We start from the raw sequence: 19,871 nt of genomic DNA on the forward strand, positions 1-19,871 counted from the left end.
TCTTTGTGCCCACAGCTGAGCAAACAGCAATTAGTAAGTGTTGATTGCCTTTAAATTCTACTGAGATTAACAGAGCATAAATGAGTTCCCTTATCATTAAACAAGAAGATTATTGATTACAAAAAGTGTTGTGAAAGATAGAGAATGGAGAGAAACCAAGATTAAGGCCTTAAATTCCCTTTAAAATTGATAAAAGAGACCTTGGAGGAATTGACCTCCATTCTGAAATGTGAATGAGGAGAAGAAACCAGTTATAGGAGGGAGGAGCCTTTAGGGAAAAGGTTGAAAGGAGAAATAATACATTGTGTTTGCACACAGAAAAGAGGCATAGCAAGAGCTAAGGACCAGCTTGCCCAACATAGTGAGATCCTGTTTCTACAAAAGAAAAAATACAAAATTAAGAATTAATTGGGTTCAGTGGCACACTGGTAGTCCCAGCTACTTGAAAGGCTGAGGCAAGAGGATTACTTGAATCCAGGAAGTTAAGGCTGCAGTGAGCCAGGATTGCACCATGGCTGCACTCAGCCTGGATGACAGGGAGCCTGTCCCAAAAAACAAGCGAAACAGTGAGAGATAAAAAAGGGAGGGAAGGGGAGGGGAAGGGAAGAAAAGGGTGCAGAGGGAAGAAGGGGAGGGAAGAAGGAAGGGAAGAAGGAAAGGAAGAAGGAAGAAGGCAGGCAGGCAGGCACTGGCTACAGCAAAATGAAGGACAAAACAGCAGTAGAGTTTGGGAAAGTGAGTAGACGAAATATGGTCTAAGACTTGTAAGCTTACTAAAAAAATAGTTGGGAATCGTTCCAAGATGGCTGAATAGGAATAGCTCCAGTCTGCAGCCCCCAGAATGATCAATGCAGAATATGGGTGATTTCTGCATTTCCAACTAAGGTACCTGGGTATTCTCACTGGGACAGATTGGACAGTGGGTGCAGACCATGGAGGGTGAGCCAAAGCAGGGCGGGGCATCACCTCACCCAGGAAGTGTAAAAGGCCAGGGGATTTCCCTTTCCTAGCCATGGGAAGCCGTGTCAGATGGTACCTGGAAAATCTGGACACTCCCACCCTAATACTGTGCTTTTCAAAAGGTCTAAGCAAACAGCACACTAGGAGATTATATCCCGCACCTTGCTCGGCAGGTCCCACATTCACGGAGCCTTTCTCACTGCTAGCGCAGCAGTGCAAGATCCAACTGTGAGGTGCCAGCCTGGCTGGGTGAGGGGCATCCGCAATTGCTGAGGCTTGAGTAGTTAAAAGGAGTGGCCGGGAAGCTCAAACTGGGTGGATCCCAATGCAGTGCAATGAGGCCTGCCTGCCTCTGTAGACTCCACCTCTGGGGGCAGGATATAGCTGAACAAAAGGCAACAGAAACTTCTGCAGACTTAAATGTCCCTGTCTGACAGCTCTGAAGAGAGCAGTGGTTCTTCCAGCATGGAGTTTGAGCTCTAAAAACAGACAGACTGCCTCCTGAAGTGGTTCCCTGACTCCTGTGTAGCCTAACTGGGAGACGCTGCCCAGTAGGGGCTGACTGACACCTCATACATCCAGGTACCCCTGTGAGATGAAGCTTCCAGAGGAAGGATCAGGCAGCAATATTTGCTCTTCTGCAATATTTGCCATTCTGCAGCCTCTGCTGGTGATACTCAGGTAAACAGGGTCTGGAGTGGACCTCCAGCAAACTCCAACAGACCTGCAGCTGAGGGTATTGACTGTTAGAAGGAAAACTAACAAACAGAAAAGAATAGCATCAACATGAACAAAAAGGACATCCACACCAAAACCCCACCTGTAGGTCACCATTATCAAAGACCAAAGGTAGATAAAACCACACAGATGGCAAGAAACTAGAGCAGAAAAACTGAAAATTTTAAAAACCAGAGTGCCTCTTCTCCTCCAAAGGATCACAGCTCCTTGCCAGAAACAGAACAAAGCTGGATGGAGAATGAATTTGACGAGATGACAGAAGTAGGCTTCAGAAGATCAGTAATAACAAACTTCTCCAAGCTAAATGAGGATGTTTGAACCCATCACAAGGAAGTTAAAAACCTTGAAAGAAGATTAGACAAATGGCTAACTAGAATAAACAGCATAGAGAAGACCTTAAATGACCTGATGGAGCTGAAAACCATGGCACGAGAACTATGTGATGCATGCATAAGCTTCAGTAGCTGATTTGATGAAGTGGAAGAAAGGGTATCAGTTATTGAAGACCAAATGAATGAAATGAAGCGAGAAGAGAAGTTTAGAGAAAAAAGAGTAAAAAGAAATGAACAAAGCCTCCAAGAAATATAGGACTATGGGAAAAGACCAAATCTACGTTTGATTGGTGTACCTGAAAGTGACAGGGAGAATGGAACCAAGTTTGAAAACACTTTTCAGGATATTATCCAAGAGAACTTCCCCAACCTAGCAAGGCCAACATTCAAATTCAGGAAATACAGAGAACACCACAAAGATACTTCTCGAGAACAGAAACCCCAAGACACATAATTGTCAGATTCATCAAGGTTGAAATGAAGGAAAAAATGTTAAGGCAGCCAGAGAGAAAGGTCTGGTTATCCACAAAGGGAAGTCCATCAGACTAACAGCAGATCTCTTGGTAGAAACTCTACAAGCCAGAAGAGAGTGGGGGCCAATATTCAACACTCTTAAAAAAAAAAAAAAAAAAAGAATTTTCAATCCAGAACTTCATATCCATCCAAACTAAGCTTCATAAGTGAAGGAGAAATAAAATCCTTTACCGACAAGCAAATGCTGAGAGATTTTGTCAACACCAGGCCTGCCTTATAAGAGCTCCTAAAGGCAGCACTAAACGTGGAAAGGAACAACTGGTACCAGCCAGTGCAAAAACATGCCAAATTGTAAAGACCATCAATGCTAGGAAGAAACTACATCAACTAATGGGCAAAATAAGCAGCTAACATCATAATGACAGGATCAAGTTCACACATAACAATATTAACCTTAAATGTACATGGGCTAAATGCCCCCAATTAAAAGACACAGACTGGTAAACTGGACAAAGCATCAAGACCCATCAGTGTGCTGTATTCAGGAGACCCATCCCACATGCAGAGACACACATAGGCTCAAAATAAAAGGATGGAGGAAGATCTACCAAGCAAATGGAAAACAAAGAAAAGCAGGGGTTGCAATCCTAGTCTCTGGAAAAAAAACAGATTTTAAACAAACAAAGATCAAAAGTGACAAAGAAGGACATTACATAATGGTAAAGGGATCAATTCAACAAGAAGAGCTAACTATCCTAAATACATGTGCATCCGATACAGGAGCACCCAGCTTCATAAAGCAAGTCCTTAGCAATCTTCAAAGAAACTTAGACTCCCACACAATAATAATGGGAGACTTTAACACCCCACTGTCAATGTTAGATAGATCAACAAGACAGAAGGTTAACAAGGATATCCAGGACTTCAACTCAGCTCTGCACCAAGCAGACCTAATAGACATCTACAGAACTCTCCACCCCAAATCAACAAAATATACATTCGTCTCAGCACTACATCACACTTATTCCAAAACTGACCATATAGTTGGAAGTAAAGACTCCTCAGGAAATGTAAAAGAACAGAAATCACAAAACAACTGTCTCTCAGATCGGGAGGATCTCCACTGAGATGCACGGGACCCTGGAGGACCAGCTCAGCCACCTGCAGCAGTATGAGAAGAGCATCCTCAACTATAAGCCAAAGATGGATCAGCTGGAGGGTGACCACCAGCTCATCCAGGAGGCACTCATCTTTGGCAACAAGCACACCAACTACACCATGGAGCACATCCATGTGTGCTGGAAGTAGCTGCTCACCACCATCGCCAGGACCATCAATGAGTTGGAGAACCAGATCTTGACCTGGGATGCCAAGGGCATCAGCCAGGAGCAGATGAATGAGTTCCAGGCCTCCTTCAACCACGTTGACTGGGATCACTCTGCACACTGGGTCCCGAGGAGCTCAAAGCCTGCCTCATGGGCTTGGGTTATGATATTGGCAATGACCCCCAGGGATAAGCAGAATTTGCCTGCATCATAAGCATTGTGGACCCCAACTGGCTAGGGGTAGTGACATTCCAGGCCTTCATCGACTTCATGTCCCGCGAGACAGCCAATACAGATACAGCAGACCGAGTCATGGCTTCCTTCAAGATCCTGGCTGGGGACAAGGACTACATTACCGTGTACGAGCTGCGTCATGAGCTGCCGCCTGACCAGGCAGAGTACTGCATCGCACGGATGGCCCCCAACACTGGCCCCAATTCCATGCCAGGTGCTCTGGACTACATGTCCTTCCCCACAGCGCTGTGTGGCGAGAGTGACCTCTAATCCATCCCGCCGAGCCGCCCTCGTCCCATGCGCCATGCCCTGCCTTGCACCTCCACCATCACCCATCTCCTGCCTAGGTTTGGTTTCAGCTCCCAGCTTCCATCAGGGGAGCTGGGGCCCACGTGGTATCCAGCCTCCCTGCCTGGGAAGTGACAGTTTACAAAATTATTTTCTGCAAAAAAGAAAAAAACAGTTATGTTAAAAACAAAAAACTATGTATTTTATTATAGAAAAAGTACTTTTTCTCCACCAAATGGAAAAAAAGAGGAAAGATTAACTATTTGCACCGAAATGTCTTGTTTTGTTGTGACACAGGAAAATAACGAAGCACAAAGTTATATTCTATCCTTTTTACTGATTTTTTTTTTCTATCTGTTCCATCTACTGTATTTTTTTCTCCAATCTCATGTCCACTTTGGTGTGGGAGTTGGGGTAGGGGGTACTCTTGTCAAAACACACATTGGTGCATGTGTGTTTGCTAGCTCAATTGTCCATGAAAATATTTTATGATATTAAAGAAAACCTTTTGAAATGGCTGTATTTTAAGGAAGAGAATTTATGTGGCTTCTCATTTTTAAATCCCCAGAGGTGTGACTAGTCTCTTTCTAAACATATACTTTAAAAATTTTAATATTGTCTATAAAAAATATGACAAACTTGGAGAATATGGACAACTTTGATATTGCTTGGCAAGAATGGTATTGAAACAACTACTCAAAAAAAAAAAAAAAAAAACTGTCTCTCAGACCACAGTGCAATCAAATTAAACTCAGGATTAAGAAATTCACTCAAAATCACATGACTACATGGAAACTGAGCAATCTGCTCCTGAATGACTACTGGGTACATAACGAAATGAAGGCAGAAATAAAGATGTGCTTTGAAACCAATGAGAACAAAGACACAACATACCAGAATCTCTGGGACACATTTAAAGCAATTTGTAGAGGGAAATTTATAGCACTAAATGCCCACAAGAGAAAGCAGGAAAGATCTAAAATCGACACCCTAACATCACAATTAAAAGAACTAGACAAGCAAGAGCAAACAAATTCCAAAGCTAGCAGAAGGCAAAAATTAACTATGATCAGAGAGGAACTGAAGGAGATAGAGACACAAAAATCCCTTCAAAAAATCAATGAACCCAGGAGCTGGTTTTTTGAAAAGATCAACAAAATATATAGACCACTAGCAAGACTAATAAAGGAGAAAAGAGAGAAGAATTACATAGATGCAATAAAAAAATGATAAAGGGGATATCACCACTGATCCCATAGATATACAAACTACCATCAGAGAATACTATAAACATCTCTATGCAAATAACCTAGAAAATCTAGAAGAAATGGATAAATTCCTGGACACATACATCCTCCCAAGACTAAACCAGGAAAAAGTTGAATCCCTGCAGAGACCAATAACAGGCTCTGAAATTGAGGCAATCATTAATAGCCTACCAACCAAAAAAAGTCCATGACCAGATAGATTCACAGCCGAATTCTACCAGAGGTACAAAGAGGAGCTGGTACCATTCCTTCTGAAACTATTCCAATCAACAGAAAAAAGAGGTACTCTTCTCTAACTCATTTTATGAGGCCAGCATCATCCTCATACCAAAGCCTGGCAGAGACACAACAAAAAAAAAAGAGAATTTTAGGCCAATACCCCTGATGAATATTGATGCAAAAATCCTGAATAAAATACTGGCAAACCGAATCCAGTAGAACATCAAAAAGCTTATCCACCACGATCAAGTCAGCTTCATCCCTGGGATGCAAGGTTGGTTTAACATATGCAAATCAATAAAGGTAATTCATCACATAAACAGAATCAAAGACAAAGACCACATGATTATCTCAATAGATGCAGAAAAGGCCTTTGACAAAATTCAACAGTCCTTCATGCTAAAAACTCTTAATAAACTAGGTATTGATGGGATGTATCTCAAAATAATAAGAGCTATTTATGACAAACCCACAGCTAATATGATACTGAGTGGGCAAAAACTGGAAGCATTCCCTTTGAAAACTAGTGCAAGACAGGGATGCCCTCTCTCACCACTCCTGTTCAATATAGTGTTGGAAATTCTGGCCAGGGCAATCAAGCAAAAGAAAGAAATAAAGGGTATTCAATTAGGAAAAGAGGAAGTCAAATTGTCCCTGTTTGCAGATGACATGACTGTATATTCAGAAAACCCCATCGCCTCAATCCCAAATCTTAAGCTGATAAGCAACTTCAACAAAGTCTTAGGATACAAAATCAATATGCAAAAATCACAAGCATTCCTATACAATCAATAAGGGACAGAGAGCCAAATCATGAGTGAACACCCATTCACAATTGCTTCAAAGAGAACAAAATACATAGGAAGCCAACTTACAAGGGATGTAAAGGACCTCTTCAAAGAGAACTACAAACTACTGCTCAACAAAATAAAAGAGGACACAAACGAATAGAAGAATATTCCATGCTCAAGGATAGGAAAATCAATATCGTGAAAATGACCATACTGCCCAAGGTAATTTATAGATTCAGTGCCATCCCCATTAAGCTATCAATGACTTTCTTCACAGAATTGGAAAAAAAAACAAAACACTTTAAAGTTAATATGGAACCAAAAAAGATCCCACATTGCCAAGACAATCCTAAGCAAAAAGAACAAAGCTGGCGGCATCACACTACCTGACTTGAAACTATACTACAAGGCTACAGTAACCAAAACAGCACAGTATTGGTACCAAAACAGAGATATAGACCAATGGAACAGAACAGAGGCCTCAGAAATAACACCACACATCTACAACCATCTGAACTTTGACAAACCTGATACAAACAAGAAATGGGGAAAGGATTCCCTATTTAATAAATGGTGCTGGGAAAACTGGCTAGCCATATGTAGAAAGCGGAAACTGGATCCCTTCCTTACACCTTATACAAAAATTAATTCAAGATGGATTAAAGACGTAAATGTTAGACCTAAAACCATACAAATCCTAGAAGAAAACCGAGGCAATACCATTCAGGACATAGGCAAGGGCAAGGACGTCATGACTAAAACACCAAAAACAATGGCAACAGAAGCCAAAATAGACGAATGGGATCTAATTAAAGAGCTTCTGCACAGCAAAAGAAACTATCATCAGAGTGAACAGGCCACACACAGAATGGCAGAAAATGTTTGCAATCTACCCATCTGACTAAGGGCTAATACCCAAAATCTACAAAGAACTTAAACTAATTAACAAGAAAAATATCAAACAACCCCATCAAAAAGTGGGTGAAGGATATGAACAGACAGTTCTCAAAAGTAGACCTTTATGCAGCCAACAGACACATGAAAAAATGTTCATCATCACTGGTCATCAGAGAACTGCAAATCAAAACCACAATGAGATACCATCTCACACAAGTTAGAATGGCGATTTTTAAAATGTCAGGAAACAACAGGTGCTGGAGAGGATGTGGAGAAACAGGAACACTTTTACACTGTTGGTGGGACTGTAAACTAGTTCAACAATTGTGGAAGACAGTGTGGTGATCCCTCAAGGATCTAGAACTAGAAACACCATTTGACCCAGCCATCCCATTACTGAGTATATACCCACAGGATTATAAATCATGCTGCTCTAAAGACACATGCACACGTATGTTTATTGTGTCACTATTCACAGCAGCAAATACTTGAAACCAACCCAAATATCCATCAATGATAGATTGGATAAAGAAAATGTGGCACATATACACCATGGAATACTATGCAGCCATAAAAAAAGATGAGGTCATGTCCTTTGTAGGGATATGGATGAAGCTGGAAACTATCATTCTCAGCAAAGTATCACAAGGACAGAAAACCAAACACCACATTTTCTCACTCATAGGTGGGAAATGAACAATGAGAACCCTTGGACACAGGGTGGGGAATATCACACACTGTGGCCTGTCGTGGGGTTGGGGGAGGAGGGAGGGATAGCATTAGGATAAATATCTAATGTAAATGACGAGTTAATGGTTGCGGCACACCAACATGGCACATGTATACATACGTAACAAACCTGCATGTTGTGCACATCACATGTACCCTAGAACTTAAAGTCTAATAAATTAAAAAAAAAAAAAAGATGGCTGGGTGTGGTGGCTCACGCCTGTAATCCCAGCACTTTGGGAGGCCGAGGCAGGCAGATCACAAGGTCAGGAGATTGAGACCATCCGGGCTAACATGGTGAAACCCCGTCTCTACTAAAAATACAAAAAAATTAGCCAGGCACAGTGGCGGGCGCCTGTAGTCCCAGCTACTCCGGAGGCTGAGGCAGGAGAATGGCATGAACCCAGGAGGTGGAGCTTGCAGTGAGCCGAGATCATGCCACTGCACTCCAGCCTGGGCAACAGAGCGAGACTCCATCTCAAAAAAAGAAAAAAAAAAAAAAATAGAGAACAGAGGACTCTCCCTGGAAAGGAAGAGAGGACTCTCATTTTTCTCATGAAGTTCTGCAGAAATATTTACTCTTTGAATTATGTGCAATTGTAACTTCAAATAAAATAAAAACAAAAGCTTCAGTGAACATGCAAAAAAAGTCATATATTTAATGAAATAGATATCCAGGCAAGAGCTTGAAGCACGTGTGGGTGAGAATGGGAGGACAGAGTTTAACAGCACATACTTCAGTGTAGAGAATGGATTGTTGGTACAAAAGAGTTGGAATAAAGCATATGCTTCTATTGTCATTGTCCGGATGAGACATAATAATGGTTTTATCTGGGGAAGTGACCATGAAGATCAAGAAAAACAAAAAAATGTGAAATATATTTATCTATATTGAAATCTATATTGGATTATAACTGGAAAATGGTGAAAAGAGAAAAAAATCAAATTGACCCCCAGATTTTTGGTGAATTGTACCCTTTGCTGAGATGAGGAAGATTTCCAATTCAAATGATCATCTCTAAAGGGATTATTTTTTCTTCAGAAAGGTCTCTACCCATTGTTTAAAGGAGGAGACCATTGATTTAAAGGAGAGTTCCCTGTTTTCAAGTATTGGCTCAACTTCCTCATTGTTCACTATGTTCTCAGAAAGGTTAACCCTTCTGTTCCAAAGATAAAAACTGCAGTTCATCAAAGTCACAGTTCATGAAAATGTATTGCCCTTTCAATCTGATTATGAAAAGTGACAAACGTCATTTTCCCAATAGATTATCAAAGTTCTGGAATTAAATTGTTAGTCTCTTTTTTTCTTGTTTATCAGTATTTGAGAGTGTGTTCATTTCTGACCAGTTACTATAGCTAGAAAGATTATCTACCGTGAATGGCTTTAGCTTTTGTCGGGTCTAAAGCAATGAATTCAATCAGCAAATATTACCAAATGCCCACTATATGATAATAGAAATACATCAATGAGAAAACAAAACAAACAACAAAAAGGACTACATTCTAATAAATTATCTTACTGTAAAACTTTGAAATTTGGGATGCTACATAGAAAAGAGAAAAAAGAATGGATGTCACAGACATTCCACAAATGTTTTCCACACTTTCTTCTAATGACTCTATATATTTTATACTGTAATAAACCATCATAAAGAAAAAAATCTACCTGTATTATCAAACACATTTTTAAAAAATTTCTCCATGAGAAGAAAAACTAGAATAAAGTCTATGTCTTTTGAGGAGGGCATTTCCCCCACAATATTATACGAATTTTTATGCTCTAATTCTATCTGAAATATTAATCAGCAGTGTTTAATTCAGCAAAATTTAATATTTACATGTATACATTTTAGTGTATGGGTTTTCTGATTTATAATCATTTTTGATCATCCGTTTCTACAAATTGATTTGCATGTCTACATTTTACTCTTTTTACATCACTTAGTATTTTATTTGTTTCTCAATAATTATTTAATCCTTTTGTGGTTAGTCCTTTTCTAAAAATTATTTTTCTTTTCTTAACAAGCAATTATTAAGAATACCACCAGAAGCACCCTCCAAAAAATATAAGCAAGTAAAAAGAAAATCAAGAGATTTTTTCCTTTTTCATTTAATTTGTTGTCTTTTCTACTTATCAGCATCCTTTCCCACAATAGCCAAAAAAAATTGCATGAATTTATTTTTATTTTTGTTTTTTATACTTTGTGAAATAGATCAAGTGAATTACCATTTGCCATTTTACATACTTGTCATTTTTTTGTGTTTGAGGAGAACATTTACTATCTATTGTTAAAAATCTCCAAGTCTACACAATACATTAACTGTAATTAACATGTTGAACAATATTTCTTCTGAGTTATTCTCTCTGTCTAACTGAAATAGACTTTTAAAAGAGATATGTTTTTGTGAAGTTGTGGAGCAACACCTTCATATATTTCTTGTGTGGTGATGGTGATAGTGGTGGAGTATGAATGTCTCAGTAAAATTAAAACATTTCAGACAATATTTTTGAATAAAGTTAAACATATGCATATACCATTCTACTCCTAAGAATATACTGTGGAGAAAATCTTGCACATAACATGTCTCAGATCAAAAGATGAAGAAAAGAATTTTCTTAGAAATAACTCGGAATTGTAAGGAATACAGCTGTTCTTCAAGTTAAGAATGGGTAAATAAACGGTGTTATATTAATGCAGTAGAATAGTATAAAGTGAAGGACATAAATGAACTACATTTGCATGTAATGTAATTGAGCCTCAAAACATAACATTAAGGGAAAGGAGCAAACCATATAAAAATGTACACAGTATTATACCATTAAGTGGTGTTCATAGCCATGAAAAAACATTACATTTATAATATATGCATTGAAAATTAATGAAGGTGAGTTTTTTTTTCTTTTATTTTTCATGAAAGGCTGCATACATCCTACTCATCTACTCTTTCCAAACTTCCTTCTATGGAGCTCCTCTTTTGCCTCCTAGTAGCGGGACTGACAGCTGCTGTAAGTAATAAATCTTTCTTTGACTATTTCAAAGGATAACCATCCTGAATTTTGACATGCAAACTTAACTTCTGAAGAAATATTTTCCACATGGTGTTTCTATAATTATACATATACATACATTTATATCCTTCTCTATGATGAAATAAGCTTCAAAATAGTTCATGGAAGAAAAGTAATCAGTAAATTATTACAAAATTAGAAATGAAAGATATTATCACCATTTATTTTATTTCAAATGTGAAATGTAGCTAAAGAGTATGTAGAGGCAAAAGATAACTTTTATTAAGGTTAATTTTTAATGATATTCAGTTATAGAGCCATTATTTGCTATAATAATTTCTGTCAAAAGTTTTCTTTTAATAACTTTCTTATAAGACCAGGACCAGTTTTTGGTGCCACTAGTGATACTGTCTATACAAATTTCCCAAGTTGGGGACATTAAAATCCAAAAGTTGTGCTCTTCCTTTCCTCCTGATTAATGTCTTCTTTTCTGCCTTCACACAGTAGAATAAATGAATAGTTCATCCTTCTCCATTTAATGTGTTTAACCTTCTGTATTTTATATGGGAACAAAATATAAAGGCAAAAAGATGAAATTGTTATGATTACTAGACACTGTGTGACCTCCAGTGAATATGTAAATTGGAGTCAGTACTCCTGATGGTATTCCTGATGTGGCATCACTGTCATTTCCTGTGCTATACTTTGACTGGCATATAGTAATGCCAAGGTCATGATAGCTGTGTGGAGCAAAAGATGTTAATATTTCTTCTTTTTGCTGAATGGGTGTTTATCCCATTTTAATATGCATTTGTACATTTTCATTACCTGTGAGTAATTAATGCTCAAAGAAATTAAACCTAAGGTTATCTAAAGCCAAGTGCTAAATCCAATATCTGGACCATAAAATCAACATGCATTTCACTGCAACATACTTACCTTCTTTATAAAACCCCACAGCAGCAATAGAAAAAAAAAAATTCTCAAAAAGGCAAAACTATTCTACCTTACTTAGGTGATTTGACTTTAATACTTTCAGTACTTTACAGAACGAATCAAATGTTGATATTAATATCTTCACATAATAATACAGAAATAAGCTTGAAAGTGCTTGTAATAAGTTCTTCCTCTAAGAGATTTAAGAAACCTAAAAGTCGATCATTTTTAAATGTCCAACTTCTTTGAAAGATATTTAGAATACCTTAACTGTTATAAAGTTGGAAACAATTACAGTTTTATAAATAAAATCTCTCCTCATGCTTCAGTTAGTTTTAATAACTATAATTCATAATAAATGCAATACAGTGTGGTATTCTAATAATGTAGATTCATGCTCTCTTGCCTAAGAACATTAAAAGGCCATGAGGCAGTCAGAGGGGCATTTATTAAAATTGAACAGAAGATGAGAAATGTATATCTGTTCATACATATATATATATATATATATATATACACACACACACATTTATATGCATTACAATACTGCAGTTAGAAGATATAGCTACCCAAAATGTTTTCTCTGTAACTATGAAAGAAAAGTGTAATACAGTTGACCCTTGAACAAGTGTTTGAAATGTGGGGTCCACTTACATGTAGATTTGTTTAGTAAAAGTTACACTGAGTGTATCTGCCTCTCCTGCCTCCCCTTATGTCATCTTTACCTCTGCCACCAACGAGCAGCAAGACCAATCCCTTATTTTCCTCCTCCTCCTCAGCTTAGAAAATGTGAGCACCAGAAGGATAAAGACATTTATAATGCTCCACTTCTATTTAATTAATAGTAAATATATTTTCTCCTCTTTATCGTTTGCTTAATAACCCTTTTCTCTAGCTTACTTTATTGTAAGAATATAGTACATAATATTATACAACAAACTGATATGGTTTGGCTGTGCACCTGCCCAAATCTCAACTTGAATTGTATCTCCCAGAATTCCCTTGTGTTGTGAGAGGGATCCACTGGGAGGTAGTTGAATCATGGGGATCAGTCTTTTCCATGCTATTCTCGTGATAGTGAATAAGTCTCACAAGATCTGATGGGTTTATCAGGGGTTCTGCTTTTGCTTCCTTCTCATTCTCCCTTGCCATCACCATGTAAGAAGTGCTTTTCAACCTCTACCATGCTTGTGAGACCTTCTCTAGCCACATGGAACTATAAGTCCAATTAAACCTCTTTTGTAAATTGCCCAGTCTTGGGTATGTCTTTATCAACAGCATGAAAATAGATTAATACAGTAAATTGGTATCAGTAGAGTGGGCATTGCTGAAAAGATAACTGAAAATGTGGAAGTGACCTTGGAACTGGGTAACAGGCAGAGGCTGGAACAGTTTGGAGGGCTAGAAGAAGACAGGACAATGTGGAAAGTTTGGAACTTCCTAGAGACTTGTTGAGTGGTTTTGCCCAAAATGCCGATAGCAATACGGACAATAAAGTCCAGTCTGAGGCAGTCTCAGATGGAAATGAGGAACTTGTTGGTAACTGGAGCAAAGGTGAATCTTGTTATGTTTTAGTAAAGAGATTGTCAGTATCTTGCCCCCCTTGAGATTTCTGGAACTTTGAATTTAAGAGAGATGATTTCAGGTATCTTGTAGAAGAAATTTCTAAGCAGCAAAGCAATCAAGAGTTGACTTGGGTGTTGTTAAAGGCATTCAATTTTATAAGGGAAGCAGAGTATAAAAGTTTGGAAAATTTGCAGCCTGACAATGCGATAGAAAAGAAAATCCCATTTTCTGAGGAGAAATTTAAGCTGGCTGCAGAAATTTGCATAAGAAAGGGGAGCTGTATGTTAATCCCCAAGACAATAGGGAAAATGTCTCCAGGGCATGTCAGAGGTCTTCAAGGCAGCCCTACTCATCACATGCCTGGAGACATAGGAGGAAAAAAAATGTTTTTGTGGTCCAGGCCCAGGGTCCTGTGCTGTGTGCAGCCTAGGGACTTGGTGGCCCAGTTGCTCTAGCCGTGACTACAAGGGGCCAAGGTACAGCTCAGGTCATGGCTTGAGAGGGTGCAAGTCCCAAGCTTTGACAGCTTACACGTGGTATTGATCATGCAGGTACAGAGAAGTCAAGAATTGAGGTTTGACAACCTCCACCTAGATTTCAGAAGATGTATGGAAACACCTGGATGACCAGGCAAAAGTTTGCTGCAGGGGTAGGGCCCTCATGGAGAACCTCTACTTGGGCAGTGTCAAAGGGAAATGTAGGCTCAGAGCCTCCACCCAGAGTTCCTACTGGAGTACGGCCTAGTGGAGCTGTGAGAAGAGGGCCATCGTCCTCCAGACTCCAGAAGGGTAGATCCACAGACAGCTTGCCCTGTGTGCCTGGAAAAGCCACAGACACTCAACACCAGCCCGGGAAAACAGCCAGGAGGGAGGCGGTACCCTAAAAAGCCATAAAAGTGGAGCTGCCCAAGTCCATGGGAACCCACCTTCTGCATCAGCGTGACCGGGATGCGAGACATGGAATCAAAGGAGATCGTTCTGGAGCTTTTAAGATTTGACTGTCCCGCTGAATTTTGGACTTGCGTGGGGCCCCAGCCCATTTGTTTTGGCTAATTTCTCCCTTTTAGAACAGCTGCATTTACCCAACGCCTGTACTCCCATTGTATCTAGGAAGTAACCACCTTGCTTTTCATTTTACAGGCTCATAGGCAGAAGGGACTTGTCCCAGATGAAACTTTGGACTATGGACTTTTGAGTGAATGCTAAAATTAGTTAAGACTTTGGATGACAGTTGGGAAGGCATGACTGGTTTTGAAATGTGAAGACATGAGATTTGGGAGGAGCTAGGGATGAAATTATATGGTTTGGTTGTGCCCCCACCCAAATCTCAAAATGAATTGGACTTCCCAAAATTCCCAATTGCTGTGGGCGGGACCCAGTGGGTTAGAATTAAATCACGGGGACTGGTCTTTCCCATGCTATTCTCTTGATAGTGAATAAGCCTCATGAGATCTGATGGGTTTATCAGGGGTTTCTGCTTTTGCTTCCGCCTCATTCTGTCTTGCCGCTGCCATGTAAGAAGCGCCTTTCGCTCTATGCTATGATTGTGAGACCTTCCCTAGCCACAAGGAACAGGAAGTCCAATTAAACCTCTTTCTTTTGTAAATTGCCCAGTCTCAGGTATGTCTTTATCAACAGTGTGAAAACGGACTAATACATGCATGCACACAACATACAAAATAATTTATTAATTGATTGTTTATGTTATCAGTAAGGTTTCCAGTCAACAGTAGGCTTTTAGTAGTTATGCTTTGGGGGACTCAAAATTATATGTAGATTTTCAACTCTTCCAGGGTTGGTTCCCCTAACTCTCTCCTTGTACAATAGTCAACTGTACTTGAGCCACGTTGTTAATACATGAAATAAAAAAAGAATGATCCAAATTAAAAGTAATAATAATAACTGAGTTCAAGTCTTATTTGACTCAGATGCATACTACTTCCCTTATCTTCCTGAATCACAGGTTCCTTAATAATAAATTAATTTTACCTACCTTACCTATTGCATAATGCTCCAATAAAGATCAAATAGACTAAAATAATTTTACCTGCGTTACCTATTGCGTAATACTCCATTAAAGATCAAATAGACTGTATGCCCTTATGATTTGTTAGGTAAAAATATATATACATAGGTTATCACTATGATCTACTGTGTTCTCTAAAATAATACCTTCGAACTTGAAATAGATGTAAAAGTGATCTATATTTGAAATCAACAAATATACACTTCAAGATAGTTCATTGAAGAAAACAAGAAATAATCAGAGAAATTATGACATGCTTTAAACTGAAAGATATGAAAGTAAATTATTTCAATCTTGTGAAATATAGCTAAGCAGTATTTAGAGGCAAATACACAGCTTGTAACAAAAAGTTTCAATACTAGAAAAACTGAAAATTACTAAGACATAATTCAAATCAACAAAATCAAAACTAAAAAAATGAAATAATAAAGTAATCAAATAGTGAAATGTAAAACAAAGGAACAATCACGTAGGACAATATAGAAAACTATATTCACAGAGTAATACTTTATTACACAGACAATTATAAATTTGAGAAGGGAAGATTTCTTTTGCAAGCATAGTTTAAAGGACGTAATCATGGAAGAAACTATGATAGGCCAGAAACAAAAAGAAAGCATAATTCCTCTATTCAAATAACAAGCATTTATTGGACACCTAATATGTGCCAGGCAATATTCTAGGCACTTATTTAAAATAGTTTTTAAAAAGATAAACGTCTTAGAGATTTTATTCTATCAGGGAAGTTTGTGAAACAAAATTTTAAAGTAAATAAATAGTATATTAAAATGTGATGAGTTTAATAAAAAAAAATAGTAGTAAAGAGTGACAAAATTTGCTGGGGAACCGAGAGTGTAATTTTCAACATGACAATGAGGAAAGTCTCATTTTTCTGAGGTAAATCTTACTCTGAAAAACACAAAATCACTTATTTATCTGTCAAAATTCAGGCTGACATATCTAATTGCTTATTCAACATTTCCACTTGGGATTTTAATTTACTTCCCAACTTTAAAATGTACGAATCTACTCTGAATAATGACGTCAAAACCTACACCACCTTTCTGCCAAAACTGGTTCATCTGCAGTCTTCCTCATCATTCAGGGAAATTCCTCATCACTCATGCCAATGCAGACTTCCAGTTACTTGCAATGATAAATAATGAATAAATATATAAGTAAATAAATAAAATCCTGCAGAAATTCTTTTTTTCATCTTTTTCTTACAAAGGACATCCGATTTATCAAAAATAATTCTGTCAGAAACAAAGTCAGAGATATCAAAACACATGTATGATTATTTAACAGATCAACAGATATATATGAGAATGTGTATATTCATAGGAACAAATATATGGAAACACACAAATATCATTATTTAATGATTTATAAGACATATATCTGTATGTATATATAATGTACATAATTATCTCTATATACAAACACTACACATAATGCTATGTATATGTATGTATTTTTGATGTAAGTTAAAATAGAGATTTGAACACTTTAAATAAAAAGCTTTTGCAAACTTGTGTGAATAGATATCTATAGGATGCTGCAACCAGCTCTGAAAATTCACATTCTTTTTTAGGATATATATAGTGCTTATACAAATCACAATGAAGCACATCTCAATATTTTTCAAATAACAAATAAGAAAAACATAACATAAAATGACATGTATTTAAATTTTTTAACATTATTTTAAGTTCAGGGGTCCAAGTGCAGGTTTGTTAAGTAGGTAAACTTGTGTCATGGAGGTTTGCTGTACAGTTTATCAGCCAAGCATTAAGCTTACTACCTATTAGTTGTTTTTCCTGATTCTCTCACTCCTCCCATCCTCTACTCTTTGAAAGGACCCACTGTGTGCTGTTCCCCTCTGTGTGTCCATGTGTTCTCATTATTTAGCCCCCACTTATAAGTGAGAACATGTGGTGTTTTGTTTTGTGTTCCTGTGTTATTTTGCTAAGGATAATGGCCTCCAACTTCAAAAATTTAAATCAAATATTTAAACAGTGTTAAGTTGAAAAAATATGATGTTAATAGAATAGACAGCTGAATGATAGTCACTGTACAACAAGTCACTTATGCAATGCAACTGCAATACAGGAAATGTATGATTTTAAATGCTTATATTTTTAAAAAGAGACTCTAAGTCTTAAATTAGATATACCTCCAAATCTTAAGGAGTTCACAGAAAAATAGAATAAATTCACAGATAATTCAAAGAATTTAAGTAAAAAACAAAAGTTCATTAACCATAACATACACATTTAACAGAAAATAATTAAATTTGATTCTTTAAAAAATTGCTAAAAATGACAAATCTTGAATCTGACCATAATGATACTAAACAGGCAAATTTCACACTCATAAATGTAAATGTCAATATCCTAAGCAAAACACCAGCAAAATATACTCGGAAATAATTAAGTAAATAATTCCTTATTGAAATTTATTTTAGGTATGAATATTTACTTTAGGGTGAGGGATGTTTATTGTTCAAAATTAGAAAACAAATGTCATTCAGATTACTACCAGATTAAAATACAAAATCATAGTTGTCAAACACCCTGATATGATAACATTTAAATCACTAATTATAAAAGTTTTCAACAAACTATAATAAAAGTTTCCATTCTAACTTCATAAATGGAACCTGCTATAAGTCTCCAGCAAACATTTTCCACTTCTAACATTAAACATCTTTTTTTAGGATGGAAAACTTGACAAGGGTACACGAGATAACCGATTCTATTTAAAATTAAAGTGAAGCTTCTAGCCAGCCCAAGAAAGCAAGAAGTAGAAACAGACTACTTTAAAAATTGAAATAGAACATCGACTTCAGGCCATGATAGAATAACAAAAAACAAACTTATCATTCCACTTTAGAAATGAGAAACCCGAAAAAGTATATGAAACAATGTTTTCCAAAAACTGGACAAAACAGTGTGAGATAGTGATTCTTGAGAGAAGGAAAATAAGTACAGTGAGTCCTAGGGGTGTTCTAGCTTACTGTCTGAAAAGAATTTCCAGCACCAGCACGGAGAAAGGGAATCCAAGAGAAAATTAGGCGTTTCTATAAAGACTATAGACAGGAAGATGTCCATCCCCACAACTGCTATTCTATATTTAAATATAGGCCTTAGCAGATAGAATTTATAAAAATGAAAGATTTGGAAAAAAGAAACAAAACAATAAATAATAATAATAAATTTTAAAAATATAAATTGTAATAAAATAGAGAAAAATACAACAACATTATTCCTTTAAGCTAGCTGTGACCGATTAGGAATAATGATTTTAACTCAAACTGTACCATTCATCACAAATACCTAGCAATAACTCTAAGACAATATATGCAAAGCTTTAATATAAAATTTAAACTTTATTGAAGGATATTAAAGAAAAACCCAAATAAATAAATGAAATATTAATGAATATGAAGACTCGATATTATGAGTCAATTGATTCTTAATGAATACTCAATCAGTTCCAATAAGAATATCAAGATGATACTTAGATTTAAAAGGAGGAACATTTATAAGAAGGAAAATATTCATGGAAAATAAAAATAATGTTTTAGTTAAAAAGAGGAGATACTTGAAAATAATACTTAAAATCCATAATAACTAAAGTCATATGGTATTTGCAGTAGAATTGAGAAATAAATGTAGATGGAAGGGACAATATTAGGATTTTTCAAACCAGACTTATGCACATATGGGATTTGATACATAACATAATGAGCATTTCAAATGAGAAGAATAACACATACATTATTTTATAACTATTCTTGGACAACCTAGTTGGAAAAAAATCAGAACAAAATAGATAATTCCTCCTCACTGTACACAACAGCCACACACTCTCATACCTGATATACAAATTAATATATTCAGGTTAGATTAATAATTATATGTAGAAAACAAACTGTCAAAAATTTAGAAGAAAATATTTTCACGACATTATGAGAGAAAAGTATTTTAAAATCATAGAAATTCAGAAACCTTTAAAAATGGATCGATAAGTATGACAGACATTTAAAATATCTCAACTTTGATATGGCTAAGAAA

General features: G+C 36.9%; 1 pseudogene; it reads left to right on the plus strand.

Annotated features, from left to right (window-relative positions):
- Nucleotides 1-702: 702 nt before the first annotated feature.
- On the plus strand, nucleotides 703-4,333 carry LOC126931642 (alpha-actinin-1-like; annotated as a pseudogene).
- The last annotated feature ends 15,538 nt before the right edge of the window (nucleotides 4,334-19,871 follow it).

This window comes from Macaca thibetana, chromosome 11 (assembly GCF_024542745.1).
Source record: "Macaca thibetana thibetana isolate TM-01 chromosome 11, ASM2454274v1, whole genome shotgun sequence".
NCBI lineage: Eukaryota > Metazoa > Chordata > Mammalia > Primates > Cercopithecidae > Macaca > Macaca thibetana.